This window comes from Bos taurus, chromosome 17 (genome assembly GCF_002263795.3).
Source record: "Bos taurus isolate L1 Dominette 01449 registration number 42190680 breed Hereford chromosome 17, ARS-UCD2.0, whole genome shotgun sequence".
Lineage (NCBI taxonomy): Eukaryota > Metazoa > Chordata > Mammalia > Artiodactyla > Bovidae > Bos > Bos taurus.
The window spans coordinates 5,972,869-5,992,287 of NC_037344.1; the positions used below are offsets into that span (position 1 = coordinate 5,972,869).

Sequence of the window (19,419 nt, forward strand, 5' to 3'; positions counted from 1 at the left end):
ATTCACCCAGCCACTCCCCAGGTCTTATAGATGAGAAAAATGAAACCTCTGCCTTTGAGAGATTCAGTCTTTCAAAGGAGACACAAATACCAATGACTACAATACAAGTACATGAGCCTCGGGGAAGGCAGCAAACACTAAATATGAGTTTAGAAAATATAAGCCATGTATTACTTTCAAATATCATATATGTACTATTATATGAACATGGACATAGCCATTAGTTACCCACCACTGATTGTGCTGTGCTTAATCACTCGGTCATGTCCGACTCTTTGTGACCTCATGGACTGTAGCCCGCCAGGCTCCTCTGTCCACAGGGATTCTCCAGGCAAGAACACTAGAGTGCGTTGCCATGCCCGCCTCCAGGGGATCTTCCCAACCCATGGATCAAACCCAGGTCTCCCACATTGCAGGTAGATTCTTTACCGTCTGAGCCACTGATTACTTATTCAATAAATAGTCATTGGGTACTTGGGCAATGCTACCATCCTTATAATTGAGAATCAAGTCAGAGTGTGAAGCTGGCAGTCCCAGGGCAGAGGCAGCTTAGAGTCAAAGGCAAGCCAGGGTAAAGCTGGGGCTGATGAGAGGCTCAGCCAATCTAATCATTGGCTGAGGCGAGCAACTAGTACTGGAATATTTGAAAGTCAGGAGGGGGCAGAATTCAGTAATTTCTTTAGGGTCCCAGCTTTTGAATCAAATGGAAAGGCCATGATGTCTGGAGCTATTCAGGATGCCCATGAAGTCAGGAAGACTGACTAGGAGATAATTTATCCCTCTTCCCCTGGTTGTTTCCCAGTTTCAGGCTTCTACTTTTCAGGACAGAAGCCGGACTTGGCCCAGAGCCCTGACATCAGAATGTCTTCAAATGTTCTCACTCCACCCACCCCTGGCTTAAGAACCTGGGGGATCAGGGACACAGGACTGGAGGTCCTTTAGATAATGAGCCACCTGGTACCAGGACAAGTCATCTCTCCTATTTATTTATTATGTGCAAATTTAATGAAATTACATCTGTGACTTGAGTTGGACTCCAAATGATGACTCAATGCACAGTTGATACAGTTGCTTTGTTGGTTAGCAGTTAATAATGATAATAGTAGCTAATATTCATTGAGTGGTGATCATGTGCCAGGGCTCCCTTCTAGACACTTTCAACTGACTGACCAGTTTAACGTTCAAAATCACCCTATAGTGTGGCTACTGTTAATATCCCATCTTACAGATGAGCAGACAGACCCGGAGAGGTTAAGTTCAGTTCAGTTCAGTTCAGTCGCTCAGTTGTGTCCGACTCTTTGCGACTCTTTGCAGCACGCCAGGCTTCCCTGTCCATCACCAACTCCTGGAGTTCACTCAGACTCACGTCCATCGAGTCAGTGATGCCATCCAGCCATCTCATCCTCTGTCATCCCCTTCTCCTCCTGCCCCCAATCCCTCCCAGCATCAGAGTCTTTTCCAATGAGTCAACTCTTAGCATGAGGTGGCCAAAGTACTGGAGTTTCAGCTTCAGCATCATTCCTTCCAAAGAAATCCCAGGGCTGATCTCCTTCAGAATTCACTGGTTGGATCTCCTTGCAGTCCAAGGGACTCTCAAGAGTCTTCTCACGAGGTTAAGTAGTTTGCCCCAAATCACACAACTCATAAATGCCTACATGTGACAGAAAGCACCCACCTGGCTCCAGAACCAGCAAACCCCTAACGACTGAAAACTGCTACCATTTTTTGAACACCAGCTAAGTGCCAGGGGCTTTATATTTAATTTTACCTCGTAAGTCTATTTCAGACAGCAACACCACAAGGTAAGCATTCTTTTTCTTATTTTTCAAAGATACCATGGATAGCCCCAAAAGTTCTGAAATCAGGGTGTGAACCCTGTCTGTCTGTCTAAAAGGCTTCTGCTCCATCCACTGCTCAGAGCTTCTGTGACCTTTCTTTCCACTGACCTTGAATACTATCTTACCCAAGTTTTGTTTTGTCTATGCCTGTTTTATTTAGGCTTCCCTAGTTAAAAATAGCAACAACAAGTTCTAATTAAGTGTTCATTAGGAGGTTCCTGTGTTCCTTTCTGAGAGCCATAATCTTTCACACTAATATACCACCATATATATTTCCAATAATATTCATTTACAAGCCTGTGTGCCTGGAGCCTGTGCTCCACATGAACAGCAGTCATCTTAACGAGGAGCTTACACACTGCAACTCAAGGGTGGCCCCCATGCACCACAACAAGAGAAAGCCGCTGAGCAACAGCCAAGACCCAGCGAAGTCATAAAGAAGTACATTTTTTAAAAGATACCAAAGGGTTTTAGTTAATTACAGGGGACTGGCCACTTGTATTTACCATTACTGTTTGAAATTATATAAAAATGACAGAAAATATAAAAACAGAATGTTAACCCACAATAATAAAGATATTGAGAGAGAAGATGATCAATCTAGGAGGCCAGTATCCAAAGAGGAAGAGACCTGGGAAGAGAGAATAGACAGAGGAGGATTACAAGAAAAAATAATTCAAAATTTTCATCCACAAACGAAAGACATTTTCAGACAGATGATCAGTGGAATGCCCAGCTCAACAGATAAGAAAAGACCCACAATGTTATGAAATTTCAGAATGTTAGGCATAAAGAGAATATCCAAAAAGCATCCAGAGAAAAAAAACAGGGCACATAAAAAGTCTGAGAAGCAAATGGCATGGCAATTCTCAACAGTAGCCTTGAAAACTAGAATAGAACAGTGCCTTTAAGAAGTCTAGGGAAGGAGGAAAAAAATTCTGGGGAAAATTATTTATTAAAAATTATACTTGAATTTCAATTTCATCCAAATCATCAATCAAGTAGGAGGTTAGAATGAAGATGCTGTCAGATATGCATTTCAAAATTATTCACTGCCAATATGTCCTTTCTCAAGAAGCTACTAGAAAATGTGCTTTGCCCAAACAAGGAAATAAAGCAGGAAAGAAGAATGAAGAAGGAGAAGGTCCATATTCACAAAGTGAATGGAATCCCCAGGAGGATGATGATAGGATTATTCAGGAAGACATCTGTGTATCAGACCAGGGAGCAACCAGGGAACAAGAGGAGACAGAAGGTACCAGGAGCATGTCTCTAAAACAAAGATGAAATTGATAGACAAAAAGATGTTTGGCTGTCCTGAGATGCAATTTATACTTAAATTAAAAGCTTGGGAATAAATTAGGGACGTGCAAATGTAAGCAAGAAAAAATAATTCAGTAAAATTAAAAAAAAATGTATATATATATATATATATATATAACTACAATATACTACATAACCCAGCTTTAAATCACATTAACCCAGAATATTTCTTGGAAGGACTAATGCTGAAGCTGAAGCTCCAATACTTTGGCCACCTAATGTGAAGAGCAGAATCATTGAAAAAGACCCTGATACTGGGAAAGATTGAGGGCAGGAAGAGAAGTGGATAACAGAGGATGAGATGGTTTGATGGCATCACTGACTCAATGGACTTGAGTTTGAGCAAACTCCAGGAGATAGTGAAGGACAGGGAAGCCTGGTGTGCTGCAGTCCATGGTGTTGCAAAGAGGTGGACATGACTTAGTGACTGAACAACAAAAACAACTCATTATTGACCAGAGATGTATTGTCTTTTGTTACCCAAAAGTTCTTGACTGGAGACGTCAAGAACGACGTCAAGCCAGACGAATCTGGCTTAGATAATAAATCACCAGCCACAGGCCTTAGTTTCTGCAAAAATCCTCTGGTCAATAATGAATTAACATAATAATGTTATTATAAATCTTGAGTACTGAGTGAATAAAATTATGACGTAATTGTGCTAGAAGAATGGATAAAAAGACCTGGGCGTGATATAGGCATAAACGTCTAAGAGAGGTAAACTTCCATTTTCCATAGTAAAATAAACAGATACTGTGCACAATGAGGGGGCTTCTCTGGTGGCTCAGCGGTAAAGAATCCGCCTGCCAATACGGGAGATGCAGGTTCTATCCCTGAGACAAGAAAATCCCCTGGAGAAGGGAACAGCAACCCACTCCAGTATCCTTGCCTGGAAAAATCCTTGGACAGAGGAGCCCAGTGGGCTGCAGTCCATGGGGTCATGAGAGTTGGATGCAACCTAGTGACTAAACAACAGCAGTAAATGTAAAACAAGAAAATAATTAGCAGTGCAACAGTGTTTTTGTCTGAAAATGAAGGTAAATGTTAGGAGAAACAGAAAGGAGAATTGAAAATAGTCACCTCTAGGAATCAGGAGAAGGAAGATGGCACAGTTTTTTAGAGATTATCACAGAAATGTTTCTGCCCTCCTTCTCTTTTTCCTTGATCATAGAATCCCAATTTTACTCAGGAGAGCAATATGCCACAGTAAAATACCAGGTTCTTCTGTACTCCTGCAACTAGATGTAGCAAAATGGACTTCCTGCTGGCCCGGGAGATGTACGCAGAAGCTATTGTTCATTCCCTTTTCTTCTTTCTACCTCCTGGACTGCAAACATGAAAATGGCTGGGGGTTACTGTCCCTAAGGACAGAGAAGCAGAAAGCTGGAAGGAGCTGATGTTCCTGATAACATTGGGAGCTGCCAAACAAGGCCTGGACTAGTGAGCACTAAATAGCTTATACTATGAAGGAAAAAAAAAAAAGCCTTATAAATTAAAAATACTACCATTTGGAAGTTCCTGTTAAATGCAGCTGAATCTAATTCTAAGCAATCTATATACTAAAAGTATGTAGCTGGCTTATTAAACTGTGTATGTGTACCTTGTACAAAAATTAAAATTGAAAGAAGGGATGGTCAGCAAATGCATAAAGAAAAGAATTGCCAAATACCCACTTTTGGAAAAGTTTTTTAGGACTCTGAATATCTACTGATGAATTACTTGTCTGAGATAAAATATATACTGGATGAAACTTATGGTAGATGAGACATTACAGGAAAAAAAAGACTTGAAGATACAGTAACAGAAACTGTCCTAATAAAAATGCACAGAGAAAAATGAAAAGGCCCTCAGTAAGCTGTGGGATATCTTTAAGAAGCCTAATATGGATGAAATTGGAGTCCCTGAAGAAGAGGGAGGAAGGAAGAGATGGATAAAAAAAAAAATTGAAGAAATAATGGCTGAAAGTTTTCCATATCTGGTGAAACCTATATATCCTTTATTTTAAAATAAAATAAAATTTTATTAAATTTTAAAAAATGTATTAAATTGCTCAAATCCAGTGACAAAAAGAAAATCTTAAAATCAGTGTGTGTGTTGGGGGAAGGGAAACATGCTAGATACAAAAGGACAGCAAAGATTACAGACGATTTCTTATCGGACACTATAGAAGTGAGAGCACATTGGAATAATATCTACAAAGTAAAAGGAGAAAACCAACAATTGTCAACCTAGAATTCTACCTTGAGACAAATGAAATGAAAGCACAGACTCTTGCAATGCAGCAAAAGCAGACCTAAGAGGGAAGTTCATAGCAAAACAAGTTTACCTCAGGAAACAAGAAAACTCTCAAAGAACCTAACCTTATGTCTAAAGGAGCTAGAAAAAGAAGAACCAACAAAACCATGACTGGTTCCCAGATTCATAATTTTGGAGTTTCTCTTCTCTAATGCAAAATCTCTTTTGTCCATGCAGAGTGACATCTGGCTATCACACTGCCCTGAATTGGGAGAATGGGATGTGAGGAACCCATGCAGTTATTATGACTCTCCCATACATATGCTCATTTTTCTGTGGAGCTCTCTACTGAGCCACCCATGCCAGAAACCTGTTGATCATCAACCTGCCCATGACGATGCAGTTATAATTTCAATGTCTGTAGCTGGAATGACTGAGAGAATGATTTCTTGTTAACAGTGAAAAGGAAAAAAAAAAGGTTCAGAGATGGAACATATGTTCAGGTTGGAAGATGCTGAAATTGTGGACATGTTGATTTCAAGGTGCTGGCAGGGCATGCAGGTGGAGATTTCTAGCAGTCAGTTGGAAATACCACTATACATGACAGATTGCTGCTCTTGGTTACAGAAATGAAAGCTCAAGAGCTTTTCTGAAAAGTTTAAGCTGTGGTTTGACAGGAATCATACTGTTTCTAAGAGGGAAAACACTCAGGAGCATTCGCCTGTGGAGGATAGACCACAGGGAGGAAGGGAAAGAGAGAATAGAGGAGGAGGGGGGCATGGCGTTTGGAGAACGCTTCTCTGGCCAGTAAAAGGCCAGGCAACACCAGACACAGTTTTTGTGGCAGATCCTTTACTAGCAGTTCTTCACAACAGGACTTCTTTCTCCTTCTCTGCCTGACAAAATCTCTTCCCTCTCTCCCTATTCCCTGTCTTATCCTATTTTGCTAGCCTGGAGCCCTCTGTGGGAGAAGGCGGCGTGGAAGACAATGGTCTGGCTGTAGAATTTTCACTCTGCCGCATTAGGAAGGCAGACAGTAGGGAAGAGGTTCGCAGGAAAAGTCTTGAGGCTCTGGCTGCCCTTTTTGATTTGTGCATTAATGCTGCGGAGTTGACAGCCTGCTTGAGAGAGGCTGAAGAGATGTGTGTTCTGCACATCTGAAATTTATTCCTTTCACTCTGGAAGATGGGACACCACATAACGGCCATGGAGAAGTAATTTTTACCCGGCAACGATCTTGGCACCAGTTCCAGAAAGACATATGGACATAATCTTTGGGACATTTGTAGAACCTTCCCTTGAGGACTGTCTTTGCAGGCTTGGGTTCACTTCAAGACCTATGGCACTCACTTTAGCTTGGGTCTGTTTCTACTTAAGAGATAAAAAGCTAAATTGTATTCCATTGGAAGAACTAAAAATATTAATGTAAGAGCAAGTCATCATTATGACACATATCAATTTCTCACTTCTGAGGTGGTGCACAGAAGCAGGGCCCTGGATAATAACCCAGCCATGATTAGGAGAAAAGAGGTCTGGTGGATCTTAGCACACACTGTGAAAATATGAGTTTTCACCATGCTGGGAGCCAGTATCTTCGGCTATAAACTCACAGAGAGGTGACAAAAATGTCTTCTTAGGAATGAAAATGTGCTTAAATGTTATTCTGTAACAAGCTATTCTGAATCTAAGACCCTACATATCAGGTATATTTAAGGTATATTTATTCATATATTATATTAATATATTAATTTCTCACTGGAACAGATTTCAATCTATATACATTTTTATTTTAAAATAGATGAGATAGCATAATAAATCCAGCTAAGTTTCCCCTAAGTTTCTGTGTGGGTTTAGAAAGTAGCCACTTACTCAATTTAAACTTCATTTATGGCCTTCATTTAATACTAGTCCTTTTTTTCCTTGATAAGTCTAATGTGGTGATAGAAAAAACTCAGAAAACATCAAAGCTCAGCCCTATGGAAAATGACCACGCCTGCCCCAAAAGTCACCCCTTAAGACTAGCTCCCAGAAGAATGCCAGTTAAGAGGTCTGCTGGGAGACAATTTTTATTCATTTACTAGTGTTTTGTGAATCCCCTTTGAGAAAATTCTTCGGAGTTGTACTACTGGGAAAAGGAGAAGGAGACAAACTGCAGAGACAGACATTCCCTGGGGTATGAGGTCTCCTTTGCTCCATGGTTTTCCCCCAAGGAAACACTCAGAATCACCTTGCTAAAAAAAATTGACTTGGCTAATGGCCAGCTTTAAAGGACAGGTTTTTGCTGTTTTTTTTTTTTTTTTTTTGTCTCAGTGGTCACTACACTATCAAGATCTAAGTAAATGACTGTTCTATGAACCTTGGCTGAGAAAAATGAGTGACCACAAACTCTCCTGTATTCCTTCTCATCATGGTTATATGTGAAGTCAGTCTTATAGAATCTGATGATAGATCCAGAGACTTATAGATCTTAAAAAGTCTCAAGAAGTCACCTGGTCCAGCCTCCTGATGCTCAAGGTTAGTGAAGAGCACACTGCAGGGATGCTGGGACACCAGCTGGCTATCAGGACTTCAGATGATGTTTGGGAATGCACGAACAAAATCCCCCCACCCACATCTGAGAAAGACTGGAGGGATATGTGTTCAACATGTCTATAGCTTTCTTTTTGTGGCTGGAAACAAGACGGCCAATGGGTCCTTAGTTTTATCCAAGTAGGACAAACTTGTTTTCTTAGTTCTGGTCCAAAAAAATAAATCAGGAAAGGGCTCTGATTGATCTTAGTCAGATATTTCCTTCCTTCAGGACCCAAGAAACCATAGCTGTGAGTGTATGTGTGTGTGTGTGTGCAGGTGCTCATGTGTGTATGTACACAATAACCCTGGCTTGATGGGTATGTAACTTGTACAGTGGTGTAGGGACTTTTGCCTAGAAAGATCTCATGCTTGGCTAAAAGTTTTGCTATTGCCACCTAGAAATCCTCAGTAATATTTAGACAGTGGATTCTGAATTTTAATTTTGCACTGGACCCCATCAATTATGTAGCCAACTGTAGCATGGAGTCCTGGCTCAACTTGGAAATCCTGAACCAGGTCACATGGATGGTATGGGTACAGAAGAGGAAATAATTCCTAGGATCAGTGGGTAGATGGTGGCCCGTACACCTAGCACAGTTCCAAGAACTGAAAGGACATGAAACATGAAAGACCTAATGAAAGGACATAAAATTTTCTCTAATGTGTAAAGGGAAGAGCGCAAAATGTCTTAATTTAAAAAATGTGATGTTTGGAAAGTACTTTCTATTATGCAACAGATTACTTAGTACATCAAATGTTTGGGATTTTTTTTCCTGAAAAATGGAAAAATTTAACCTTAGGATCATTAATGCATTACAAATTGACTTTTGTTTCAGTTTCTTTTGATTTCTTTTAAAATGAACTAACAAAAATAAATAAATAAATAAAATAAACTAACAATTGAAAAAAAAAAAAAAAGAAAGACATGGTCCTTGCCCTCAAAAATCTCAGTCTAGTAAGACAGATTCTCTTTTTGAAAAGTTGTTTCTGCAATATCCACATAGCCAAATGAATATATTTATCTTGAGTGCTAATGGGAACATCTAACTGCTGTAGGAAAGTGGAGGCGTCTCAAGAAATTAAAATAGAACTACCATATGATCCAGTAATTCCACTTCTGGGTACATATCCAAAGGAAACAAAATTGCTATCTTGAAAAGATATCTGTACCACGTCTATTGCAGCACACAATAGCCAATGTATAGAAACAACCTAAGCATGTATGTGTGTACACACACACACACATACACACACACACACATATAGAGAGAGAGTTTATATGTGAATAATACTAGATGGAATATTATTACTTTTTAAAAAGAAAATCCTGTCATTTGTGACCATATGGGTGAAACTGAGGGATAGAGAAAGACAAATACTGCACGGTATCACTTACATGTGGAATCTTAAAAAAAAAAAAAAAGGTTGAACTCAGAAACAAAGAGTAAAGACGTGGTTGTCAAGGTCATTGGGGGTGGAGGAAATAGAAGAAGTAGGAAAAAGGGTACAAACTTTCAGTTGTAAGATGAATAAAGTCTGAGGATCTAATGTATAGCCTGGAAACTCTAGTTGACAGCACTGTTCTGTGTAATCAAAATCTGCTAAGAGTGTAGAACTTAAATGTTCTCACCCCTCCCAAAAAAAGGTAAATATGTGAGATGATACATATGTTAATGAACTCAGTTACGAGAATTCCTTCACAATGTATCTGTATACCACATCACCGTTTGTGCGTGTGTGTTTGTGTGTATGTGTGTGCTCAGTCAATGGCACCCCACTCCAGTACTCTTGCCTGGAAAATCCCATGGACGGAGGAGTCTGGTGGGCTGCCGTACATGGGGTCGCTAAGAGTTGGACACGACTGAGCGACTTCACTTTCACTTTTCACTTTCATGCATTGGAGAAGGAAATGGCAACCCACTCCAGTGTTCTTGCCTGGAGAATCCCAGGGACAGGGGAGCCTGGTGGGCTGCCGTCTATGGGGTCGCACAGAGTTGGACACGACTGAAGCGACTTAGCAGCAGCAGCAGCAGCAGTGTGCTCAGTCAACTCAGTTGTATCCAACTCTCTGTGACCCTCTGGACTGTAGCCTTGCACACTTTTCTGTCCATGGAATTTTCCAGGCAAGAATACAGGGGTGGGTTGTCATTTCCTACCTCAAGGGATGTTTCTGGCCAAGGGATCAAACCTTCATCTTTTGCATTGGCAGGCAGATTCTTTACCACTGAGCCACTTGGGAATCATCATATTGTACCCTTTAAATATCTTATAATTTTACTTGTCAATTATACCTCAATAAAGCTAAAAAAATGTAAGTAAAGAAAATATATGGAGAATGCCCATCTTTGCCTTCAATATCACAAAGAATAATTTTTATAAAACTGTAAGCTAGTCTGTGACTACAGATGGAAATAAAGAGTCTCTTGTACAATAAGTGATACCATTCTAGCAACAGTCACTATTATAGTCTGTTAAAAATATTTTCTCTACCAAATATATATGCACCCTAGTGTTCATAGCAGGAATATGATATTTATAGTAGCAGAGACATGGAAGCAACACAAATGTCCATTAACAAATGAATAGATAAAGAAGATGTGGTAGGTTTATTTATAGACAGTGAAATACTACTTAGCCATAAAAAAGAATGAAATAGTATCATTTGCAGCTAGACACAGACCTAAAGATTATCATGCTAAGTGAAGTAAGTCAGAGAAAGACAAATATCATATGATACAACTCATATGTGGAATGATACAAATGTAGAAAAATGATACAAATCAAATCAAAATAAACTTATTTGCAAGACAGAAACAGTCTCACAGACGTAGATAACAAACATACAGTTACCAAAGGGGACAGGGGCATGGAGGGATAAATTAGGAGTTTGGGATTAGTGGGATTAGCAGATATACACTACTATACAGATAAACAACAAGGACTTCGTGTATAGCACAAGGAACTATAGTCAATATTTTGTAATAAACTATAATGGAAAACAATCTGAAAAAATTCTTTATGCCAAGATCCATGAAGAATAGGACAAAGTAAGACCTGGAATGGTGCCTGTTGACTAGTAAGGCTATAGATGAATGAAGTGAAAGTGAAAGTCACTTGGCTATGTCCGACTTTTTGCGATCCCATGGACTACACAGTCCATGGGACTCTTCAGGCCAGACTGCTGGAGTGGGTAGCTATTCCCTCCTCAAGGGGATCTTCCCAACACAGGGACCGAATCCTGGTCTCCTGCATTGCAGGTGGATTCTTTACCAGCTGAGCTACCAGGGAACTTAGGTGGATATAAATAGGAGAAGGTAGTTGAATTGAAGAATAAAAGGAAGGAATGAAGGAAGGAGGGAAATGATTTGGCCATGCTGTGGTTTTCAAGGTAGACAGGTTGTCCAGGAAGATGATGGGTGGAAACCATAAAAATAAAACACAAGCCATACCTAGAGCAATAAATTGTGTGAAATGTTAATTGGGTTTTACTCTCAGAACTCTTCCTTTCATTATTCTGTTTAACAGCAAACATTAAAAATTTAATCAGAAAATTCCATCTGGCCAACAATTTTAATTTATGAAATTCCTTTTGCTTCTGAAAATTAAAAGCAATCCTCTGAGTGAATTGAGAATTCTAAGAGAGCCCCAAACAGCCCTGAACAAAGACTCTGGAGTGTCATTTCCTTTTATATTGTAACATCTTTGAGTCACTTGCAATGTATAAATAAACTTGTATTTTACAGGAATGCCTCTACAAAAAGCAGCAGCATGCTGGAATTCAATACACAAGGCTATTTTTAAAAGTGTTTTGATTTTTAAAAATTAATTATAGGCCCTAGATAACACAGGAGTTAGAACTTGGCTTACTACAAGTTTTATGTTGCTTAACAGTCTTTAAAACAATTCTTCTACATCTGTGTTTTATTTTAAGTGCACATCAATATTACTTGAAGATTTCATTGATTATGCTTGTCCTCTTCTACAGCAGGAAAATTGGGATCACTGATATTCTGAAATCAGTAAGCAATGCTGTTTACCTTTAAATACACATACACACATAAATATAAATATAAATATAAATATATATATATATACACTTGGTGTTCCTATTTTTAGATCTGTTTGGTTTCCCTCAGTGTAAAATAAGGAGCTGTCTGATACCAAAATGAATCGTTGATACAAAAGTTGTTCCCTTAAAAACATACAAGAGAAAAGCAAGGAAAATTTTGAAGCAATGTTCATTTTGGCAGGAAGGTGTGTTCAACTGTAAACTTTTGAAGAAATAGCATTATTAAATAATGAAAACTTTTGGCCTAAATATATTCCTCCAATTGAACTCGTTAATTGATTCCACATCAGAGGATAACAGAGAAGAGTTCTTGACATAGAGGTTACTTTGATGAAACCAAATGCCTGGGAAACATTATAGTCTTTATCTTACATCAAAAGGCATAGACAGGGCTTCCCTACTGGTCCAGTGGTTAAGAATCCACCTGCCATTGCAGGGGACATGGGTTCAATCCCCGGTCTGTGAAGACCCCACATGCCGAGGAACGACTAAGCCCGTGCACCACAACTACTAAAGCCCACCCTACAGTCCCTGCTCTGCAACAACAGAAACCACGCAGGGAGAAGCCTGTCCACAGTGGAGAGAAGCACGCTCACCATAACTGGAGAGTAGCCCCGCTCACCATAACTGGAGAGAAGCACGCTCACCATAACTGGAGAGTAGCCCCGCTCACCATAACTGGAGAGTAGCCCCGCTCACCATAACTGGAGAGTAGCCCCGCTCACCATAACTGGAGAGTAGCCCCGCTCACCATAACTGGAGAGTAGCCCCGCTCACCATAACTGGAGAGAAGCACGCTCACCATAACTGGAGAGTAGCCCCGCTCACCATAACTGGAGAGTAGCCCCGCTCACCATAACTGGAGAGTAGCCCCGCTCACCATAACTGGAGAGTAGCCCCGCTCACCATAACTGGAGAGTAGCCCCGCTCACCATAACTGGAGAGTAGCCCCGCTCACCATAACTGGAGAGTAGCTCGCTCACCACAACTAGAGCAAGCCGTGCACAGCAACAAAGACCCGGCATGGCCAAGAGCGAGCAAATACACCTTTCTTAAAAAAGACATAGATAGTATAATACAGAAGTTGTAGAATTTGAAAATTTTAGACCTCAGAAAGTAAATGTTAACTGCTCTTTCAAGAAAATGGGCTTCAAATGGGTATAGGAAGAAAGGTATTTCTGCCTCTGTCTTGATTAACAAAGATTAAATGTCTATGCCTTGTCTGTGTTTTTCCCTAGATAAACAATCCATGGATGATTTTCTCCTAGGAATCCCTTTTGAAGAGAAGCAGGCATCAGCCAAAGTCACCAGAGGCAGGACAGGACCTCAGTTACATGACTCATGTCACAGAAGCTGATTTCCTTAATTTGGCCTGTCTTGCCACATCACACTTCAGACAGAGTGAAGATTACAACTTCCAAGCTTGTTGTTTCTTGACAATGGAAAATAAATAGCAACATTTTTTTTTTTTTGAAAGAAGAGAGAATAAACACGTTTGATTCAATGGTGCCATAGAAATCCAACCAAAATACAGACTCAATTTTATTTTTCAACTCCATGGACAACAACTATTAACTGGCACAGTGAGAAACACAGTTCATGTGATCTGTTACACAATAGAACCGATGCAAAGGGATATTATCACTTCGAAATAAGTGGCACCTTAGATCTCTCTTGGGCAAAGAGAACAGAAGGGTGTAAGGCTAAGGCTAGATAGAATTTCTAGAAAGACATAATAAACAATGTAAGCCAACAGCAAAATACTCTTGGTCTTCCTTTGGGGAAGTGAGCTACTATTCCAGTAAACAGAATTGCTGTCAGAGAGGTGGTTATATAGCTGCTTGTGTCCTCCTGTCATAGACCCCAAGAAAAAGGCCCCAGGCATATAAAATGGTCACTAATCTTGAGAACTGAGCAAGATGAAGTATTTTCTTTCCTAAACTCACGCTTCTTCATTTTGACATCTGCTCTGGACACAAAACTCAGAGAGATTGTGCAATGTCAAACCAACCCTCATAAATGGTGAGAACACTTCATGGATTGTGTGTTTCAGTGTGGCAAGTAGAAGGGAATGCATTTAGTTAATAAATCTATATAAAATTTTAAAAGTCACGGGCTCTGAATCATGGCAAAATATTTCCCAGAGACACTTTACTAATGTACTATGGCAGCCCAAATAAAGATGAAAGCTTAGAGACTATTGGGCTAGATGGGTCCTTGTTATTTGCAAGCATGGCATTTTATATAATCTTACTTTTCCATGTCTTTTGAAAAATACAGTATCCTTTTCTCAACATCATTTCTTTCCATTATTACTACGTGCGAAAGGGGGTGAAAATGCCTTTTAGCAGGAAAACTGGTCTAAGTGTAGAATCAACATCAACGTGAAATCATTGTTGAGTCAAGTTATCGAATCTTATTTGTGAATTAGAATCTAGAGTCGGACTCCAACAAGGCATGAATAATGTCTGTGCTGGTCTTTCCCTCTCTAATTAGTATTCATGAACTGCTGGGCATTTTTTGCTGTCTCTCTCTTTGCATTTATCTCAGTCATTGTATCATTTGATTGCTAATGTGTTTGAATTGAGCCACTTGATTTTAATTCAATCTGGCACCTCTTCATGGAGTACTAAATTTCCTTTCAACGGCCATACGTTGAACTGCAGGGATCCTTGAAGGCTCCGCCACCAAGGTTTCAGCCTTTACTGCTTCGTGCAGCCCAACCACTCTTGGTTCAAGGGCAGCCTAGATACAGAGATTCCAGCCCAGATACTCACAGGTAATGACACCAGTTACCTGGCAGCATGGGCAAGATAAACCTGTTCTCTTCTGTACCGCCTTGCAGACTCTGATACATCCTCCCTTCCTATCAAGTAGGGGTTCACCTACTGAGGGAAAAGTGTCATCAGAGCTTGTGCATCTTGGTGGCATAGCTCTGTTCCATCATAACTGTACTCCTCGAAATCTTTGGACTTAAAATTGAGAGACCCAGCTCTCATCCAAAAACATCATCTGTTTGAAACCTAAAAGCTTTTGATCATTATATGTGCATGATCCTAAAATAAGATACTACTTAGAAGTGTGTGTGTACAAACTCTATAATTTTAAAGACCAAATACCCAATTTCAAAACACAACAGACAGAGCTTCTTAGTGCATAGTGGGAATCTGAGCACATAGCTTCCAGGCATGCTGAATTTCACAGGTTCTACTGCCCATTAAAGCAGCTCAGGAGTACCTTCTTTCAAGCAAGCTGTGTCAGGGGCATGTCGAAAGGGGGAGTTTCTTTCTTACATATAATTCCTGACTGCTTCTAAGATTAGTCAGATTTCTAGAAAAGCAAAAGCCTGAGAAAACAGCACACCATCCCTTGAGACCATCTAGAAGAAGGAGGGGCGTGGAGAGATGACAGTTCATGGACCAGACGTGGCTCATGGTGGTGATGCCCTGGTCCCGTCTTCCCCAGACAATACTTTGTTTCTACTAAGATGCTGGACAGGATGTTCTATTTCCCTGCTTTGGAAGAAAGAAAAAGTTATAGATTTCTTTGCTCAGAGCAATCTTCCAGAAAAAGCAATTGTTCCCTCCACATCACCAGAATCCAGACTTAAGGGTAAAAATAAAAGGAAATGAATCCTGTTCTCTCGATTTCCCAGAATGCATGTGTTCTCAGCATTTTTCTCCCCCCAATGACACTCAGGGAGCCTGGTGGGCTGCCGTCTATGGGGTTACACAGAGTCGGACAGGACAAGCGACTTAGCAGTAGCAGCAGCAATGACACTCAACTGGGACCTATAGGGTGGTTTTTCTAAAAAGAAATTTTGTTTTCAAAATGCTTAAAAAAAAAAAAAACTGGACTTCCTCTAGTGCCCGTGTACTTCCAACCTGAAAATGATGCTGTCAGATTTTGTCATCTGTACGTCATCTGCAGTGGACTTTTATTCCTTAGAGAATTTATCCTGACCTTCCTCCCTCCCTACATGATGTAACATTCAAGACAGTAGGCTGGCTGTTATAACTGTAGAACAGATAGAAACTAGCAGTTGCACAGAGGAACTAAATGCACAACCATGTTTAAAAATACTCAGATAGCCATCCACGCCCAGTCTGTTAGGCTGCAAGGGGCATTTTGTTTTTTATTCTGCTAGATATCTTTAAAGTGCTGCCTTTGTTTCCATAGAAGTCATTAGTCAAATAAAAGGTGAGTTAACACAACGTTCAGATTCAGAATTATATTCAAGTCAATTTTGAGATAGACTGCTATGATACATTATTCAAATGAATCCTTTTAATTTTACTTGAAATTTCAATGTTTCCATTAAAATTGTTTACTTCGTTTTAAAAAAATGGAAACAGAGCCATTTGTGTCATTCCCTCACATTGTACCCATGTTGCTGAAGAAGTTATAAATCCTAGAATATTGTTTCTATACATCATTTCCCCCATCTCAATCCAGTGAAAGAAGAAGGGAAGTGCAATTAAATACCACTTAGATTTGAGGGAGAAATTATTTGTGTTTGGAAATCAATGTGTTTTCTACAGATACCTGAGGATTTTGAGGCAAGCACAGAGGTAAACCAGTCTGTTCCAACTCTGATGTTCAAAGACTCTCTGAAGAATACTAACAAAACCAAACATGTTATTTTAGATATATTTCCTAACCATTGCCATTTATAAGTAACAACTTGAAACCCTGTCCTGGCTTACATATCTTTTCAAGAACCTGTTTTAAATTTATTTGTACTGTGTCAATTATGTGAATAAAATAAGAGCTGAGAGGCTCTCCCAAAGAAAAGGTTTTTGCTAGGAACCCTGTCCTAGGAACCTTCTGAGCTTCTTGAAAATGAAAACCTCCATGTCTTCCAGATGACAAGCACCTTTTTGGTGAAACCAAAATAGCTCTCTCAGCTTGAGAGCTGTCAGTAAGAGTTCTGACAGATATCAGAGTTGGCATGCAGGAGGAACACAGGAGAAACGGTCCCACAGCAGGAAGTTCGGTGGGAGCCCCTGACTAGACAGGAGGAAAAACAATGCACTCCTAGGCACCAGACCACGCACAAGGGCACCAGGGGCGCTGCTGGTGATGATAATCTGCGGGGAGAAGGGAGCCATCAGCTCCTGAGGCATTTTCAAAGGGCTGCGTCTTACACATCAAGCTGGAAGGTCTCCATTTGTTGAAGGGATCAAATATGTGCCTAGGATTTTCTCTCCCTCTAGTGGTGGGGCTTGCTCCTTGGAAGAAAAGCTGTGACCAACCTAGACAGCATATTAAAAAGCAGAGACATTAGCCAAAAATGTCCATCTAGTCAAAGTTATGGTTTTTCCAGGAGTCATGTATGTATGAGTTGGACTATAAAGAAAGCTGAGCACCAAAACATTGATGCTTTTGAGCTGTGGTGTTGGAGAAGACTCTTGAGAGTCTCTTGGACTGCAAGGAGATCCAACCTGTCTATCCTAAAGGAAATCAGTCCTGAATATTCATTGGAAGGACTGATGCTGAAGCTGAAACTCCAATACTATGGCCACCTGACGTGAAGAACTGACTCATTGGAAAAGACCCTGATGCTGGGAAAGATTGAAGGCGGGAGGAGAAAGGGATGACAGATGATGAGATGGTTGGATGGCATCACCGATGCGATGAACATGAGTTTGAGTAGGCTCCAGGAGTTGGTGATGGACAGGGAGGCCTGATGTGCTGCAGTCCATGGGGTTGCAAAGAGTCGGACATGACTGAGCAACTGAACTGACTGAATGGTGGGGCAGAATATGCTATTACGGCACAATATTACCTCATAAACAAAGATGAGTTTCCATTAGAGCACATTTTGCCCATGAAATAAGGATTTTCATTAGGTGTGTTGCTCTCTTACAGAGGTTTCCAAACACCCTCAAACCCTTCACCCTAGGGAGTGAACTGCCTCCTAAGCAGGCTAATTACCAGTGGGAAGGTGGCAATGGTCTCCGCTCCTTCTGGCTAAAGAATGCCCATTCTCTCTTCTGAGATACAGGATGCTCCCTCTCCTCTGCAGTCCTATCAAAGGGGGAGCCACGATATGACCAGAGACAACTCCCTTGACCCTGAGGCTGGGCCAGGTAAACCTGAGGGCTGAGTAAGAAAGAGAAGGCAAGTTTACCCAGAGCAAGGTGGGAAACTCAGAGGAGACATATTAATAAAGACTCTAAAGAGTGATCTGAACCTGATAGAGCCATAATTGACTAGAGGTAAATTCTAAAACCAATCTCCACTTCTACTTTACAGTCTCTGTCATTTCTCTCATTTTCGGTCATATGAAAATACTTCTGGTATAGCAACTTGGATCCGTGATAGCGAATGAAAAAATAAAAAGGATAGAAAAATTTAATAATTTTAATGAAAATAATTAAAGCTGCCTACCTGGTTGGAATAAATTGCATACTATTATAACTGTACAATAGTATTAATGGAAACAGACCATAGGTTACAGATGTCTAATCAACAGATTGGGCCTCCCAGGTCACGCAGTGGTAAGGAATTCTCCTGCCAATGTGAGAGACTCAGGCTTAATCCCTGGGTGGGGAAGATCCCCTGGAGTAGGAAATGGCAACTCGCTCCAGAATTCTTGCCTGGAAAATTCCATGGATAGATGAGGCTGGTGGGTTATAGTCTATGGGGTCAAAAAGAGTCAGACACCACTGAGCTTACACATACACAATCAACAGGTTATTGATCAATAACTGCAAATCTATCCATATGACATATATGAAGTATGCAGCTTTTCCCCCTGCTCAATATTCAGTTAGACATCAATGATGCTTACTTGATTTCTCCTCTTATATGTCTCCAAGGCAACCAAAGTCATATTTTCTGACAAACCTGTTTCTTTTCTGATTTCTTTATCTCAGTGAGTAACTTCATCAGCCATCCAGTTGTATAAAGCCAGAAATTCAGAAGTTACTTGACCCTCCCCTAGGCTTCCACCATTATATTTAATCCAATACCAAGTCCTCCAATCTTACTTTCTTAATCTATCTCACAGAGGTCAATTTCTCTCTGCCTCCTCCACCACACTATTTCATCATCTCCTTCCCACACAACTACTACTCTGAAGGGCATGTACTCCATTCTTTTGTCAAATGCATTCTTCACACATCACTCCTTCAATCAACAAGCATCTCTGAGAGACCTACTTTGTACTTTGGTAATACTGTGTTGAATAAGGCAGACCAATTTCCCATTCTCAAGGAGCTTGTGGAGATGGAGATGGAAGATAAACACCAGATAGTCACGAGCACTATATGGAGTATTAATATAGGGTGATCTAACAGAGAATGGTGGAATAGCTATTCTAAACTGTATGTTCAAATACAAGAAATCAGTGGGCGTTTCAAGAAGGGGATGCATTTT

General features: G+C 40.3%; 1 long non-coding RNA gene across 1 annotated transcript; it reads left to right on the plus strand.

Moving 5' to 3' along the window:
* Positions 1–266: 266 nt before the first annotated feature.
* LOC132342580 (uncharacterized) lies at positions 267–14,254 on the plus strand. The gene is made up of 3 exons (XR_009490995.1): positions 267–416; positions 11,899–11,986; positions 13,275–14,254. It is a non-coding gene; the product is annotated as an uncharacterized lncRNA (long non-coding RNA).
* Positions 14,255–19,419: the final 5,165 nt, after the last annotated feature.